Source organism: Saccostrea cucullata, unplaced genomic scaffold (assembly GCF_032062105.1).
Source record: "Saccostrea cucullata isolate Sc308-1 unplaced genomic scaffold, CSIRO_AGI_Scuc_v1 ctg1810, whole genome shotgun sequence".
Lineage (NCBI taxonomy): Eukaryota > Metazoa > Mollusca > Bivalvia > Ostreida > Ostreidae > Saccostrea > Saccostrea cuccullata.
The window spans coordinates 31,136-48,757 of NW_026923076.1; the positions used below are offsets into that span (position 1 = coordinate 31,136).

Below are 17,622 nucleotides of genomic sequence, written 5' to 3' on the forward strand. Positions count from 1 at the left end.
TATTTTCTATTCAGTGCGTATTGGAGGCAATTTTTTTTAATATCAGTAGTCCTGAAAAGGACTTTACTTGTATTTGATTGAAGACAATGGGGGATGCAAGGGGTCTATGCCTTGGTGGTTTTCTTTGGCGTCTTTGAAGCCTTGGGTATCGTAGGTCTTTTAGCTTATTTTACTTTCTTGAGAGACTTAGTAGCTGCATTCTTCTTGGGAGACTTGGCCTTCTTGGGTGCTACAGGTTTCTTCACAGCCTTTTTCTTTTCTGCTGACTTTTTTTTATCTCCGACTGTTTTCTGTGGTTTAGTCGTCTTCTTGGGCTTGGCAGCCTTAGGTTTACGTAGAACTAATGCTCCTATATTTCACATGAATGTGTATTCCTTGTGACAACCCCTTCCTTTGGATTCCAACAATTTTGACTTTTTTTAAATCTTGACCTTAGAGTTGAACTTGCAATTTTTCGAGAAACCATGTGCCAAAGACTCCATACGGGCGCATCAGTGTTTCACAAACATACTTTTCGAACATGTCAAATATTGCGTAATCGGATCTATTAGGCCTATTTTTTTTTTAAATAGAATGAAATTAATAAATCTGAAATTACCGTTTTTGATTTGTCCTGATATGAAACTAGAGGTACTGTGAGCTATGGGCTCACTAAATGATACCCCCGCCTCCCATATGGTTATAACTAATGACAAAGTTGCTGTGGCCGGGAAAGAAGAGGCCATGAACATACAAATTACCGTTTTCTGAAAATCTATATAGGCTATCTGGATACATTTTCTTTGTCTGACATGGAAAAAGTCCCATATTCATGACTGGATTTCTTAACTTTTCATCGAAAATGAGTTCAAAATGACTTTTCATCTTGTTTACCTACCGAGGTACAAATTATGCCCCGAAACACCTTATTTGACCAAGCTAAACTTTTAAAGCATCATTAAAGGAATTTATTTCTCAAATTTGAGAAATCTGTAGGCACCTTTCATTTACTATATCTTAACCTTAATATGACTCGAAGAAGAAGTAAGCTTTGGCTACATCCACCAAAAAGAAAGGCCCAGACACCAAAAAGAGTGGATAAGATAAAGCAACAGAAGAATGATCATAGCAGCAAAAAAAGGATTGCCACCCTAGCTCCCAAAACGTTCCAGAGTTTGTACCTGTACACCAAAAGCCAAACAACATATGTTTAATTTACATTCAAGCTTAAAAATTTCATATAATAAAAAATGTGTTGAAGTTGCACACAATAACACCGAAACTCAAGCAGATGAGACTAACTGTGCAAATTATTTGCACTCACTGTTTGATAGTGCAATATCTGCAATGGATGAACAGAGTAGAGCAAATTTGATAGATTTTTTAAGACTTGTCCATAACTCAAAGTTCCCACTAGATAACATATCATTCTTACTGTTTTAGAGACTGTCAGATTTTATTCCTTGAGCAATAGTAGCAAAATGGTACTGGCCTGTTACAAAGAGGTTTTGGAAAGCTGGATATAGACTTTTCAACGCAAAATTTTTGTATTATTTGGGTGGTCCAAAGGGGCTTGGACAAAAGTCAGAGGACACATTATCAGTCTGGTTAAAAGCAAATACTGTTGCAATTAATTTTGCAGTTCCTAGTTAAGCCATTTTGCAGCAATTTCAAATAAATGAATTCGACATCCCGACAGAAATAAAACCCGGGGTAATCCATCAAATTTTAGACGCGTTACAGGCATCTGGAGATAAGGAGTACATGATGTGTGCTGATGCAAAGAAAGTTACTGCGGGAGTTAACAAGCATGGGGGAGATGTTATGTTCGGACATGAAGCAGAGCCAACTTTCAATGAAAAGAAAGATAGGCTCACATGTGACATAGAGTTTGTTCAAAATATCCAGGAAACGATGCGTTCTTTAGATTCCAGTAGCAATTTGGACAGTTGTTGGATTCAAGCAAGATCATTTAATAATCTTATGTTGAAGACTTAACTGTCAGTTACGCCAAGGAAGAGAACTTCAATTTAAACAGAAATGTGGCTTGCAAAAAATTGTGACAATGGCTGGCAATGACTTGAGAAATTCCAACTTTATTTATGCTATATGCAGCCTTCAAGCATCTCTGTACCAGCTGAAAGAATTCATCCTCTATTCCCTGAAATCTATAAATCTTTTACCACAACTGCAACATTTTTTATCCCGCATGTGTCTGAAATTACAGGTGGTGATACTGTGGATGTGTTACACCAAAAAAATCGAATTCGACTGCTGGACGTAGGTGATGATAATGAAGAGTTAGAGTATCGGTTTATAAAACAGAGGACCAACAGATGGAGAACAATCCGAGAGAATGCAAGGGTTACAGGAAGCACGCTTCATACAGCAATTGGTCTTAGGGGAATGAAGCGTCAAAGAGAGTATGTACATCATGAGAGCATTGTTTCTCCGGAGCTACAATCAAGATTTAACCATGGAACATTGAATGAAGAGAATGCGGTAGCAACTCTAGTTGGCAGATTCATGCCAATCTTTTTTCCTGACGGATATTTCATAGAGGAAGGTTTCTATGTTTTACCTGTGGAAAACACGCCCAGTGTTTGGGAGAGGTTTCTCCAGATGAAAGTATCAGACAAGTTAAAATGGATTCAAATGGACAACTGGTTGAACTACAAAATGTATTAGCAGCTGTTGAAATAAAATGTCCATTCCCCTCTGACGATAAAATAACAGTACCGAAAATTATGCATGTCCATGCCTATCCGAAATGAAGGTTCTTGGAACAAACAAACTGATCGATGTTTCGTATTCTGAAGAATCTACAACTTTCTTCCAGGTTAATTTCAGTGAAGAACTATGGGAAGCAATCTGGAAGGAAGTGGAAGATTTATATGATCAAGAAAGGCCCACTGTTCTTACCAAATCGCGGGAATCCACAAACGCACTTATGAAAAAGATCAATGAATTTGTTAAAACAAACACAATTTTTCTTGGGGAGTTTGGTTCTGTGAAAATGGTAAACTCAGACTGTGGGCAGATATGTGAGAAAATGCCTCTGTTGTACGCCTGACCAAGAGAGAGACACACAAAAGAGTTGTTACTGTAGATGATTTGATGGTACAATTAGAATCAGCAAAAACACTTCTTGAGAATGGATATCATCTGCAAAGAAAACGAGCAACGGAAGTCATGGTATGGGTTCTCACAAACAAATATCGAAATTCCAAATTACATATTCCTTGCTCTGTACCAATTGCGTATGGCATGAAGGATTACAGATTAACATCGGCTGCTCTTAGAAATGCAACAGAAGAGGTTTTGGAGTCCTGTCATCAGAAGGGAATTCACATTCGGTCCTTTTCAACTGATGGTCAATGGATACAGTTGATGACCCGTGACAGTGAAAATAGACCGCTTACAGTCTTTCAGTTACAAACAGATGTATGGTCTGAAGTAAAGAATCGAAACTGTCAAAAGCTAATTTGATTGCACTGATAAGTAAACTTAACATTCCCCGAATTTTCAGCAATTCTAATGAGGAGTCAGATGACGTTTCTTTGAAAGTAAGTACGGAGAGAATTAATTTGCCAAACAGTCAACAAACCTTATTGAGAATTTTTGTTCAAAGCTCAGACGTGGCGTTTGAAAAAATATATATACATCAAAGCAAAGGGATCTCTGGGAAAATGACCGGAAAATGATTGCCTTAAAAGAAGATGACAGCGCTGTAGACCAAGGCTATAGTGACTGGCTTCCAGAGGATCTTATTGTATCGATGCAGAGTATGTCTGATACAAAAAATGTTGCAAGCGTTGTGTGTGATCGTTGATAAGTCTTTGATCGGCGCTCCTGTTGATGACGAAAACATTTGTACAAATAGTGAAATAGACTTAGAGTATTTATCTTATTTGTTCTCTTAATCAGCAGATGAATTTGCAACTCCTGATATAGAAGATTCTATAGTAGACCCATTTGAAAATCAGGGTATCCAAGTTGTCTCTGAGAATTTTAACAGTGCTGTTTTTCAGAATCATGGAGACGAGTCTGTTCATAGAAGGGATCTGAGTGATAATTCCTTTATAATAGAGAGGTTGAGATTTCAAACGTGTACGTGTACGGGTACGTCTAGTAGGAGAATAACCTAAATTCTGTGTGTATTTCGTCATCAATTTTAGTGACGTCAAGATTGCTACACGTTCGTAAAACTTGTAGAATGGGATCTACACGTAAGTGAAAACGTGTAGCTTTAATAATAAAAATTAGCAAATTTAAGTGTGAAAATTTGATTTTTATACATTATATAGGATGTTTACTTTCACGAGCACTTATTTTCATCAAGTTTTGTTTACTAACTGACGACAAAAAACCTTCTAAGTAGTTGAAACAGAGACACCGATCGCGGTGTACACGTACATGTTACACGTCATAAAAATCTCAACAGACAAATTTAAAAAAACGTGTACGTAAAAATATCTACAAGTACACGTACGCGTACAAGTTTAAGATCTCAACCTCTCTATTAAATCATTTGCTGTTAAATCTACAACGTGGGGAAAGCTGAAGGGAAATGGAACGACTGTAACAAAGAAGATCTTTCCACAAAACTGAAATCAAAAGAAAAATTAATGAGGAATGTGGGAAGTATGAAAGCCGTAGCCCTATAATCGTTCAAAAATTATTGCAAAGGTTAAAGTTTTCTTAAATAAAAGAAGGTCAGACTCTTAGGTCAAGGTCAATGGGTTAAGGTAAATTGTTGGTATCCAATGAAAGGTCTTATCACTAGGATTACATATATGTGAAAAAAATGAAAGCCCTAGCCTTTATCGTTCTAAGGTAAAGCCAAGGTTAAATTCTTTAAAAAGAAGGTCAATCTCCAAGATCAAGATCAAAAGAAAGTGGGCGCTTTAGATGGCGATTCGGCAGGAATAGTGGCTCATAAAAAAGAATTTAAAAATATTATTGATTTATACATTTTTTTTTAAAACCTAGCCAAGGACTGTGTTATAGGTGAATGTAAAATGGGCAAATATTTAGTTAAATGTGTTTGATTTTATTTAAATATGCACCTGAATATAGCCGTACGAGTCAAATGATGCAAAAATCGACTCCTTGGTGTCTTCCCACTTAGCCAACATTTTGAAAAAATACAGGTAAAACACAGGTAAGTCGGTGTTGGCTAAGTGGGAATGGGGTGCAGGTGGAGAACAAAAGAAATAAATTACAGGTAGGCTATAGTCTGTTTTAGCTACCTGCTGAATAAATAGTATATAATTATGTTCCCCAAACGAAGTTGGGGAACATATTGTTTTTACTCTGTTTCTTATTATTATTATTATTATTATTATTAGGGTCTTCCGTCTCCAACGGAAGACCCTTCTATTATTCTATTGTTTCTTTTTCACTTTTATTATTAAGGTCTTCCGTCTTCACGGAAGACCTTATAGCGATTCTATTGTTTCTTATTATTATTAAGGTCTTCCGTCTCCAACGGAAGACCTTCTTGTTATTCTTCGGTTTCTTTTTCCCTATTATTATTATTAAGGTCTTCCGTCTCCAACGGAAGACCTTCTTGTTATTCTTCGGTTTCTTTTTCCCTATTATTATTATTATTTTTTTTTCCAACCGATTTTTGTGCACGCGATTTCTCAGAAACGGCTCGGCCGATTTACATGAAATTTTATTATGTAATAGATCATCAATCGATCTTGATAGGTTTTTAAGCGTTTTTATGACGTCACTTCCGGTCGTGAGATATGGACAATTTTCTGATTTTAAATTGCAATTTTGTCTGAACTTAGTAGCGAAAACTGCTTAAGATATGAACTGAAGATTAATTGGAGATGATAGTTCATGATTTATAGCGATGCAGAATCACCTTTTCGTACGTCGTCAATACTTTCGGTCGCTACCGGAAGCGAATTTAAAAAACGCAATTTTTCAAATTTTGTTTTTTAATATTTTTGTTTTTGATTTGAATAGAGACCCTTTTGCAGAAGCGAAATATGTAATTTGTTTGAAAATCGAAAAAGCCGATCTCGAGATATTTGCATTTGAAAACGCGAAGCGGCGATTCCAATGGCTAAATGGTTAGCGTGTTGGACTGTCACGCGGGCGACCCGGGTTCGATCCCCCGTGTGACCAAAAATTTTTATCATTTCTTCTGTTCGAGTTTTCGATATTTTTTAATTTTAGACCATTTGGAACAATATATTATAAACTTTTAAGCATATCTTGCGTAATTATGGGTCACAAGGGGCCAGAATATCAAATGTTTGACGCTTTATATCTCGTAAAGGGGGAATATTTTGATAAGCAATATTGAACAAAAGATGGTCAGAATAATGTTCTAAACAATATGCATACTTTGAATTTTTGTCAAAGTACAACTCCTACATTAAGGACTTGTAGGAGTGCCCCTAAATATTTCCATTTAGCATATCTCCACAACGAATAGAAATCTCTGAATAAGTGTTGAACAAAAAATCTTCAAAATGATAAGACCTTTCGTTTGATATCAAGAAAAAGGGGCTGACCCCTCAAATTAGGGGCTCAGAGGGGCTAAAATTCTTTTATCTATAACTCTCTAATGATCAATATTCTGTTATACATTACTGAAGCAAAAGTATTTATCTTAACGATTTGCAACAATATATGATACAATTTTGATCATATGTTACGTAATTAGGGGTCACAAGGGGCCAGAATGTCAAATCTTTGATGCTTTATATCTCGAAAAGGGGGAATATTTTGATAAGCAATATTGAACAAAAGATGGTCAAAATGATGTTCTAAACAATATGCATACTTTGAATTTTTGTAAAACGGCCCCATTAAGGACTTGTAGGAGTGGCCCTGAATATTTCCATTTAGCATATCTCCACAACGAATAGAAATCTCTGAATAAGTGTTGAACAAAAAATCTTTAAAATCACAAAACCTTTCATTTGATATCAAAAAAAGGGGCTGACTCCTTAAATTAGGGGCTTAGAGGGATCAAAAGTCTTTCATCTTCAACTCTTTCATGATCAATATTTTTTTTATAAGTATCCATTGTGAGAAGGGGAGATATTCATCTTAAAGATTTGCAACAATATATTATAAAATTTTGATCATATGTTACGTAATAAGTGGTTGCATGTGGCCAAAATGCTATATTTTTTATGCTTTACGTTCCGAAAAAAGGGAGTATTTTTATAAGCCATATTGAACAAAAGATGTTCAGAATATCGTGATAAAAATCAGAAACTTAAAAATTAATGAAGGAAAACTTAATGTCATTCTCTTTTAACGAATATCTCAGTCAAAATCACATCACATCTTATCGAGAAATTCGACGGAAGACCTACTCGTTGCTCGCAACGAGATCTCATCTAGTTAAGGTCTTCCGTCTCCAACGGAAGACCTTCTTGTTATTCTTCGGTTTCTTTTTCCCTATTATTATTAGGGTCTTCCGTCTTCAGCGGAAGACCCTTCTATTATTCTTCGGTTTCTTTTTTACCTTTATTAGGGTCTTCCGCTTCCTTCGGAAGACCCTACTGTTATTCTACTGTTTCTTATTATTATTTTATTTTTTTTTTCCCGCTCGATTTTTGACAGGCGATTTCTCAAAAACCTTTGGACTGATTTTTATGAAACTTTCAGGTTAGATACCTTGTAATTAAACCTATTTACACCTGTTTTCATTTTTTTGATGCATGCCTTTAATTGTGAGTTATTGCCCTTTAATTGAAAATTTTGATGTCTCGTTTCCACTAAAAATCTCAAGAACGACGTAAGATATTTACACGAAAGTTGGAGAACTTGTAGCCAATACATTGTAGATGTGCAGAACGATAAAATTATAAACTGATTTCCTAAAGTTTGGAAGCTATAAAACGGCAAATTTTAGTAATTTTTTTTCTTTGAATTTTTGCTACTTTTTGTGTAATAACTTTTAAACCGAGAATAATTTGGTAAGAAATATATCACAAAAGTTGTGGGTAATTACGAGAGCTTTCATATTAGATTAATGAAAAGGGGCTGGCCCCTATAATTAGGGGTTAATAGCTCATACACGTTTTTTCTGATAGCTAAAAATATTGGTATATTATGAAAAAGTTTGACTGAAATAATTTCGAACTTATAAAATCTTGTCATTTGATATAAAAAGAAATAAACTTCCAGCTATATTTAATTGTTTTTATATAAAACAAGTACATGTATGTGAGAAACCTTTCAGGAACAAGTTGTCTACTATAGCCAGCCAAGCCTTTACTGCATACATGTGCACATTTTTAGGCCTAGTTGATGCATCTAAAAGAAATAGTTTTGAATCGGTGTTTCTTTGTTTTCTTTTTATTCAAATAATTTTAAAATGTGATGATGTACACAACAATAATTAGTACCTAGTTTAGAGGATTTTTTCGCGCTTGTTTGTAAACAACGCGCGGCATTGTGGGAAATAGGAAGGTACTAAAGACGCGATGTACTAAACATTTATTTGACCTGATTCAAATTTGTCTGTAAATGTTCAGAACAATTGAATTTTTGTATAGCATATGCCTCGAAGTCATAAAGTCTGTACATAAGTAATTTAAAATACTCAATATTACCATTTAATTAAAAATTAAAACGTCAGGTAAATATCAGGTCTCTAGTATATCCCGTTTTTAGTGTGCCCCTTCGAGTCGACCTCGGACACATGTTTGCCATGGTTTACAAACTGAAAATAGAATGATTTGTGAAGTTGAACATTTTCTCACAAAGAATCCGTTTGTAGACATGCACACTCATTTAATCTGGAGCTACGAAGTACTTTGTCACTTCTCTGGAACATTATTCTAAGCAGAATTATCCCGATTCATATATTCTAAGAATCTTGTGTGAATTGTTTACGAGGAAATGCTGACTGTCACATTAACAAGGATAAACACTCTTGACTCTGCTTCGGATTCCCCAGTGATAATTGTATCGAGTGGTGAAAGAGCTGACGGCGACATTTTAATGTATGATTGGCTTGGACCATTGGAATGAAGGTTAGAATATTTTTATTACTTAAAATTTACACTACTGATTACATGACAGTGACGTACATTGATGTTATTAGAAATACACAGACACACCGATATATTATCTGTTTTACAGTTCAGACGCTCTCTGTTTGCCTTGTAAATCCCCACAGCTTTATATTTTATTTCTTTTTAATTTGAGGATGTAATTTCAACAGTCCTACTATCTATCATAGTGATCATACTCTATAATTCAAACTGCACTTAATGTTACAGAATATATTCAACTAATTATATATTGACAGTGTGACTGTAAGGGTGAGGGCAGATACTTATTAAGTTTTAATTTAGATTGTGCTTGTCAAGCCGCATTTGACATTTGGTGCATCCATGCTCAATGTTCACACTGAGAGTTTATTCAAATGTTTAATTCGAATGAATTAACTGCTCGTTAAATTACTTCCCATTGGCTCCATGTGAACATGAGTAAGGATAGCTAATTCAAATTAAATGGAAATGAATTTTGAATGTAGCTTAAACATGTTAAAGAAGCTAAGCACTGTGTGTCCAAAGTATACTGCGGAAAAATTGTGTGGAGCAATGTGCAAGTCACAATCTTCTTTTGCCAAGGTACGTGTTATCATAAGAGCTCGCATTATGGGCAGGGATTTGTGCTGCTGTCTGGACTCGCTATAAATAGATGTTCTCAAAAAGTCTTAATTATTTAATATCATACTTTACTGACAAAAAAGGACAAATATTTCTCAGTTAAATTGCAAAAGAAATTTGTTTTAAAAAATTGTAATAATAGAAAGTTTGCTTTTTTTGTTTGATAAGACTGCTGTAATGGTTTAATGTTTGTTTATTTGCCTTAATCATACATTTTTCAGTCATTTCATGGTGCCACCACTTGGGATGGTATTAGCTGCAAATATAGACTTGTACTCAGCACTTATTGCCTTTAAGAAGTATGAGATCCATTTTGTGCTAACACCTACCGTGACACAGAATCTTGGTTTATGCAGTCTCATAGGAGTAACCTGTCTAAAGCATTTAGCAATGGGATTGGAACCTGCGACGTAAGGTTCAGCTTCTTATTGATACTTTGATTTATAATATTTATTTGAGAGTTTCACTCATTCACATACTTAGAGATGTTGATATACAGTCAAGGGACATAATTATTCGCCACTTCAAAATGGCCGCCGAAATTTTACAAAGCGCACCTTGATATTTAGGAGCTGTTTAAAATTTAATAAATGCCCATCTTACCTCAATACTTTGTTAAATTGCCTTTCATCTTTAATACTTCATTTAGTCTACCGGGAATTGTCTTATACAGGGCCTCGATGTCGGATGTTGGAATATTTTCCCAGGCAGTCCGAATTTCCGCCATCAGCTGATCTTTTGTGTTAATGAATTCGGCACGGGTTTCCAGTGTTCTTTTCAATTTTAACCAAATGTTCTCGATGATATTTAGATCAGGGGACTGGGCAGGCCATGATGTTGTAATTATATTGTTATTGGCGATGTATTCTTTTACTAAATTAGCTCTATGAACGGGAGCATTGTCGTCCATAAATACATATGCGTTATCTGGAAAATGTCTGGCTAAAACGGGCCAAAGGTTGTTGTCTAATATTTCAATATATTTTCTTGCATTTATGTTACCTTCTACACTAGTTAAAGTTCCCATTCCTTTTATACAAACACAACCCCAGATCATGATACTCAGCTGTCGTCGAGATGGCGGACACACAAGCTGCGCACTGTACTTTTCCTCGTCTTTTCTCCAGATATAAACTTTCTTATTTTTTCCAATTACTATCTGGCTTTCATCACTAAACACCCATTTATTCCACTCACGATCAACAGTCCAATTTCTCCTCTCCTTGCACCATTTACAGCGAGCTTTTTTGTTGGCCTCACGAATAGCGACTTTTTTCTTGGCAACCCTTCGTTTGTACCCAAGCTCGTGAATTTTTCTTTTTATAGTCCTTGTACAAAATCTATGATCGTTTTCCTCATTTATTATACCTGTAATGTCCTCGTAAGTTCTTCGTCTGTTTTCTTTAACTACACGTGAAAGTTTGTTTTTGTCTCTGTCGGTAAACACTTTCTTCCTCCCTCTTCCTCGTCGATTTTCTACCTGTCCCGTTTCATCAAACTTTTTAACAATACTACGTATTGTTGACCTAGGGATTCCTAATATCCTCGCCAATTCTGATGTATTTCTGTTGTTTTTATATGCTTCTACAACCATATTTCTGACGGACATATCTAATTCTTTCCCCTTGCGACCCATGTTGTTTTCAGATATATTTTTCGACAAACAATATAGCAGACGACAAAAATATTGTGTACACGTCATCAATTTTAGTATTACAACACAAAGATAAAAATAGAATGGGAAAATCTTTTGTCTAAAAATAGCGCTCAGCCCTACTTTACGGAACATGCGAGAAAACGTGACGCGATTTAGGCGGAAGTGGCGAATAATTATGTCCCTTGACTGTATATTATTGAATAGCATCAATTTAGACCTTTAATTAGCTAAGTAAACATGTACTGTGAGGTTTTCAAGGTCTCATTCATTTTATATGCCAGATGCATGTTAAGGAACATAACTGCATAAATGTTTTTGTCTTAAATTTGAAGCTTTTTACTAATATAGAGATATGTTAGTTTTAAACCTCTTCAAATTAGAGTAGACCTTTACTTTAAACTCAGCAATGTGAGTGTGTTGTGTGAACTTGTGTTAGCAAGACAGTGTGTTGTATGAATTTGTGTAAGCAAGGCAGTGTGTTTTGTGAACTTAATTGTGTTAGCCTGACAGTGGGTTGTGTGAATTCTTGTGAGCTTGACAATGTGTTGCGTAAACTCGTGTTAGCGGGACAGCGTGTTGTGTGAAATCGTGTATAAAGTGTAAGTGTGACATTGTGTTGTGTAAACTCGTGTTAGCTAGACAGAGTGTTGATTGAACTCGTATTAGCGAGACTTCGTGTTGTGTAAACTGGTGTTAGTGATACTGCGTGTTGTGTAAACTCGTGTAAGCGAGACTGCGTGTTGTGTAAACTCATGTTAGCGAGACAGCGTGTTGTGTGTATTCTTATTAACGAGACAGCATGTTGTGTGAATTCGTGTTAGCGTGACAGTGTGTTGTGTGAACTTGTTATCCTGAAAATTTGTCTTGTGAACTGGTGTTAGAGAGATAGTGTGTTGTGTGAACTCGTGTTAGCAAGATTGCATTTTGTGTGAACTCGTGTTAGCCAGACTGCGTGTTATGTGAACTCGTGTTAGCGATATTGCATGTTTTTTGAATTTGTGTTAGCGTGACAGTGTGTTGTGTGAACTCGTGTTAGCCTGACAGTGTGTTGTGTGAAATGGTATTAGGATGACAGTGTGTTGTGTGAAATGGTATTAGGATGACAGTGTGTTATCGCAACAGCGTTTGGTGCTAACTTGTGTTAGTGAATAGTGAGACAGCCTGTTTTGAGAAATCGTGTTAGCGTGACAGTGTGTTGTGTGAACTCGTGTTAGCCTGACAGTGTGTTGTGTGAAATGGTATTAGAATGACAGTGTGTTGTGTGAAATGGTATTAGGATGACAGTGTGTTATCGCAACAGCATTTGGTGCAAACTTGTGTTAGTTAATAGTGAGACAGCCTGTTTTGTGACTTTGTGTTAGCGTGACAGTGTATTGTGTAAACTCGTGTTAGCGTGACAGTGTATTGTGTAAACGCGTGTTAGTGAGACTGCGTGTTGTGTAAACTCATGTTAGCGTGACAGTGTGTTGTGTGAATTCATCTAAGCGTGACAGTGTGTTGCGTGTATTTGTGTTAGCTAGACAGTGTGTTGTATGAACTCGTATTAGCGAGACTGCGTGTTGTGTAAAACTTGTGTTAGCGAGACAACGTGTTGTGTGAACTTGTGTTAGCGAGACAGTGTGTTTGTGAATTCATGTTAGCATGATAGTGTGTTGTGTGAACTTGTGTTAGCCTGATATTTTGTTGTGTGAAATTGTATTAGCGTGACAGTGTGTTGTGTGTTAGTGTGACAGCGTGTGGTGCGAACTTGTGTTAGTGTGAAAGTGTTTTTCAGTGTTGTGATGGCGAGCTGTGTGATAGCCTAATGGCGTCTTTTGTGTCGGTAAGATGGCACGCTTTTATGAAAGTGCTATTGAGCTTTAGCAAGTGGCCCTATCTGGACACGCCTTATTATAATTGATCAGTTCTCAGATATACAGTGAATTACCGGTATTATTGTCACCATGAAATCAGCATTTACAGTTGCAATTACCTAGTTAGTAATCATAAGATATTGGTTTGTCAGTTTTAAAATTATGGTGTTCCAATGATGTGAAGTTGCAGTGTGTTAGCATGTTAATTTCAACAGACTGCCACTCCAATGCAGCTTTAAACAACACGCTGCTGTGTTAACACAAAACAAAATATCATGCAAACACAACTTTAAACAATCTGTTGAGTGTTAGCTTCACTGCATGTTGGATTCAGTGTGCTGGCATATTATCACTGACGTACATGCTAGCACATTGTCACCTCGTGCTAGTATGTTGTCATAAATACTCTAGCACATTATCCTAAACCCACTAGTGCATGAATACTTTGCACTTGTATGTTGTCTTATTAGGGAATAGCATAAATGACTGCCTTAATTGGTGTAAACTTCTTTTAATTGATGAAAGAGTACATTAAAATTTACAAATTATACACAGAAAATGTGACAATATCTTATCTCTCAATTTGATAATATGATTTATAATCTCATGAATTGCACTTTTTTTTTAGTAAAAGAATTATAGATTAAAAAATTTCAATTTCTTTTGGATAGGTGTGACTCATCTGAAGACTGAATTTTGATACCAAGCATGACCATGATTTGCCAGAAGATCATCTGTTTGGATGTGACATGGAATAAACAGCATAGTGAAAATAAGTCAAGTTTTGGTTTGTGAAGACAATTTTTAAACACACTGTGTATCATTTTTAAATTTTGATTTGACAACATAAATCCACATATATGAACATATCAATTGCTCTCAGTTTTTCAAGTGAAATAGTTTTTGTAACAGAAATACATGTACCAGTAATTACATTGGAATAAATGTTATTTTTAAATATAATAATATTTTGTTTGTGTAGCATATTGACCTCTTTAATAAGGTCTTCCCTTTCAAAGTTTAGACTTACTTATTCTAATGATTAAGATAGATCCTCTGTCTTCAGCAGGAATAGAAGATCTTGTAATACATGTATGTGTATTTTTTACAGTATAATGTAAAAAAAAATGTTATTTTGGCACATACAACTAATTAAAGGTATAAACATGTGTATGATTCCAAGGAATTCCGTACATAGGGCATGTACATGTAGTTTTCTAAAACAAGATTGAAGAGATGTCCAGTCGCATTTCAATGTCAATTGCAAAACTGTGCCTGTTGCATACTTATTAGCCCATCTGAGCTAAAGGAACCAGTAAATTTTTTAAAAACATAATTTTATCCATTATCATCATTGTCTAAAATTTCACAATATCATTTTCCGGAACCAAAGTGAAACTTGGCACAGAGCATCCTTAGTGTAGGGTATTCAAATTGTTCTTATGCAGGGCAATACCTTCAAAGAGATTTGTTTCTTTAATGCTGTAAATGTATTATATTTAGCTTGTACAATATTTGGTGGAAATTGATAGCCTTTTATAATTCTAAAACAAAAGCTCTGTTATACAGAGGTATATACAAGAAGATTTAGAGCAGAGGTCCCAATAGCGTAATATTTAGCGCGTTCGATTTTCATGCTGGCGACTTGGATTCAATCCCCCTTGAGTGCAATAATTTTTTTTTACTTTTTCATCTCGACTTTACGTTTTTTTTTAACGGAATCGGACGGAAGACCTCTCGTTGCTCGCAACGAGATCGTATCTAGTTCTTATTATTTTTTTTCTTACCGATTTTGTGCACGCGATTTCTCAAAAACGGCTGGTTATATTTTTATGAAACTTTCAGGTCTGATAGAACATAAAAAAAACTTGATGCATTTTTTTTCATTTTGATGACGTCACTTCCGGTTCGAAGATTTTCGCAATTTTGTGATTTTTAAGGGTCATTTTGTCCGTCGCTCTTCTTAAAAACCGCTCATCACAGGAAGATGAAACCTTTTCTGGAAGATAGAGCAACTAATGTAGTTTTGCATTGTGTTGTTAACTTTCACCGGAAGTACTGCACGTTAACGCCCGGTATGGTCTGAAAAAAGTCATACTGAGCATTTCATAAGTTCTAACACTTTTTCTATTATATCGTTTTACTTGTAAATATTTTGTTAAAACATATAGAACAAAAACTGTGAAAAATTCTGAGATCTTTCAAGTGATATCTCCAAAAAAGGGCTGACCCCTAAAATAAGGGATCTAGAGGGGCAAAAAGTTTTTAGTTGATATCTCGAAAAGTATTGAGAATTTGTGATAGTTCTAAGAAGCAAAGTTGTTCAAAATGACAAGCTTAATCTATTTGAGTCGTCAAATACATCCGGCGTCGTCACTTCCGGCCAAACCGGAAGTAGTCAAAAAACGCGTATTTCGCGGTTCTTGTCAAGTTTTTGGGTAACATATGTCTCTGGGAGCATAAAAATTAATTTTCCGTCCGTCGTCGTCACTTCCGGTTAAACCGGAAGTAGCAAAAATTGCTTATTTTTGCATTTATTTACATAGCTTTAGAGGATTCAAACCATTTTTAGGCGTTATTTTTCATTTTTGTTGAAAATGAAAGCTACTTCCGGTCAAACAGGACGGAAGACCTACACGTTGCTTTGCAACGAGCTTTGCTCTAGTTATTATTATTATTCCTCCCAAATTTTGTGAGTGCGATTACGAAGAGATGGTTGGATAGATTTCGACAATTTTTCACGTGATAGTAGGCTGATATATGAAGTTTATATAAAATTCCGTTTTTTGAAAAATTCACTTCCGGTCCGAAGTTATGGTCGAATTTCCAATTTTTATATGACATTTTGTCCAGAATTTTTCTTGAGAACGAGTTGAGGTAAAGATGTGAAATTTACAGAAGTTTTATAATATGACATTGTCCTTGTTTTGAAGTAGTTTTCGTGTGTTTCTAGTACTTCCTGTCCGCACCGGAAGTGAATTTGTGTTTTGATCAATTTTCGACTTTTTTGTTTTTTAATATTTTTTCAAGATATTTCTAAGCATAATAGAGATAGATCCATAGAAGCCAAATATATAATTTGTTTTAAATTCAGATCACGCGTTTTGTAAATTTCAGCTACTTTCGTTTTGCATTTATAAAATCAAAGTACTGAAAGTACTAACGGAGCATTTTTTACGTTAAATTACATGAAGGTTATGTTTACATGTTTCTCTTCATACAAAATCAATACATACAGTCTCATATATATTAGGTTGACGACTTAAAATTGCAATAAAAATCAAAGTACTTAAAGTACTGAGAGGCCTCTTTTTACACACCAACCTTTTTCTCACTACAGTGTACATGTAGTATAAACTGGCATGTTTTTCTACACATAAACATCAATGCATTCAATAAGTAACCTATGGAAGCTATTTTCGTCGTCCAATAAAAATAAAAGCACATGTACCGCAAGGACTGAAAGGATATTTTTTGTAGTAAAAATCAAAGTACTGTAAGTTCTGAGACATTGTTTTCTAGATACTCACCCATTAAATTTAAAATAGATAAAATATGCTTCTTGATAAAAAAAAAAACTGCACGCATACAGTATTATATATGATGACAACAGATACATTCATTTTAACAGTAAAAATCAAAGGACTACAAGTACCAAAAGGTAAAACCTAGTTTTTTACAATATTAAAATTATTACCGTACTTAATGTACACATTTCTCTACATACAAAAATCAATGCATACAATATCATACAGGAACGGAAGACTTTTTTGTTGCCATGGCAACAAGAGTCTAGTTATTATTAAGGTCTTCCGTCTTCAGCGGAAGACCTTCTTGTTATTCTTAGGTTTCTTTTTCGCTTTTATTAAGGTCTTCCGTCTTCAGCGGAAGACCTTCGTGTTATTCTTAGGTTTCTTTTTCACTTTTATTATTCTTTTTTTTCTTACCGAATTTGTGCACGCGATTTCTCAAAGACGGCTTGATGGATTTCCATGAAACTTTCAGGACTTATGTTACATTACTTGAACCTTATGCATTTTTTCCGATTTGATGACGTCACTTCCGGTTTGGAGATAATGTCGATTTTATGATTTTTAAAGGGTCAGGTTGTCCGCAGACTTTCTCAATAATGGCTCAAGATAGAAACATGAAACTTTCAGGTATGATAGACTAAAGTCTGTAGATATGTATAACGTATTTCATTTTTATCGGAAGTGCAGCACTTCGGCGCTCGCTATGGCCCGAAAATAGACGTATCACGAATTTCAAAATTTTTAACACTTTATCGAAAATATCTTTTTACCTAGAAATATTTTGTTAAGACATGAAGAACAAAAGAAGTGTAGAATTCCAAGATCTTTCAAATGATATCTCGAAAAAAGGGCTAGCCCTTAAAATTAGGGGCCTAGAGGGGCCGAAACTTTTTCTTTATATCTCAAAAAGTATTTAGAATTTGTAATAGGTCAAAGAAGCA

General features: G+C 35.2%; 1 long non-coding RNA gene across 1 annotated transcript; it reads left to right on the plus strand.

The window, feature by feature from the left end:
* Positions 1-8,506: 8,506 nt before the first annotated feature.
* LOC134263102 (uncharacterized) lies at positions 8,507-14,067 on the plus strand. Its single transcript, XR_009991182.1, has 3 exons — positions 8,507-8,996; positions 9,860-10,048; positions 13,820-14,067. It is a non-coding gene; the product is annotated as an uncharacterized LOC134263102 (long non-coding RNA).
* Positions 14,068-17,622: the final 3,555 nt, after the last annotated feature.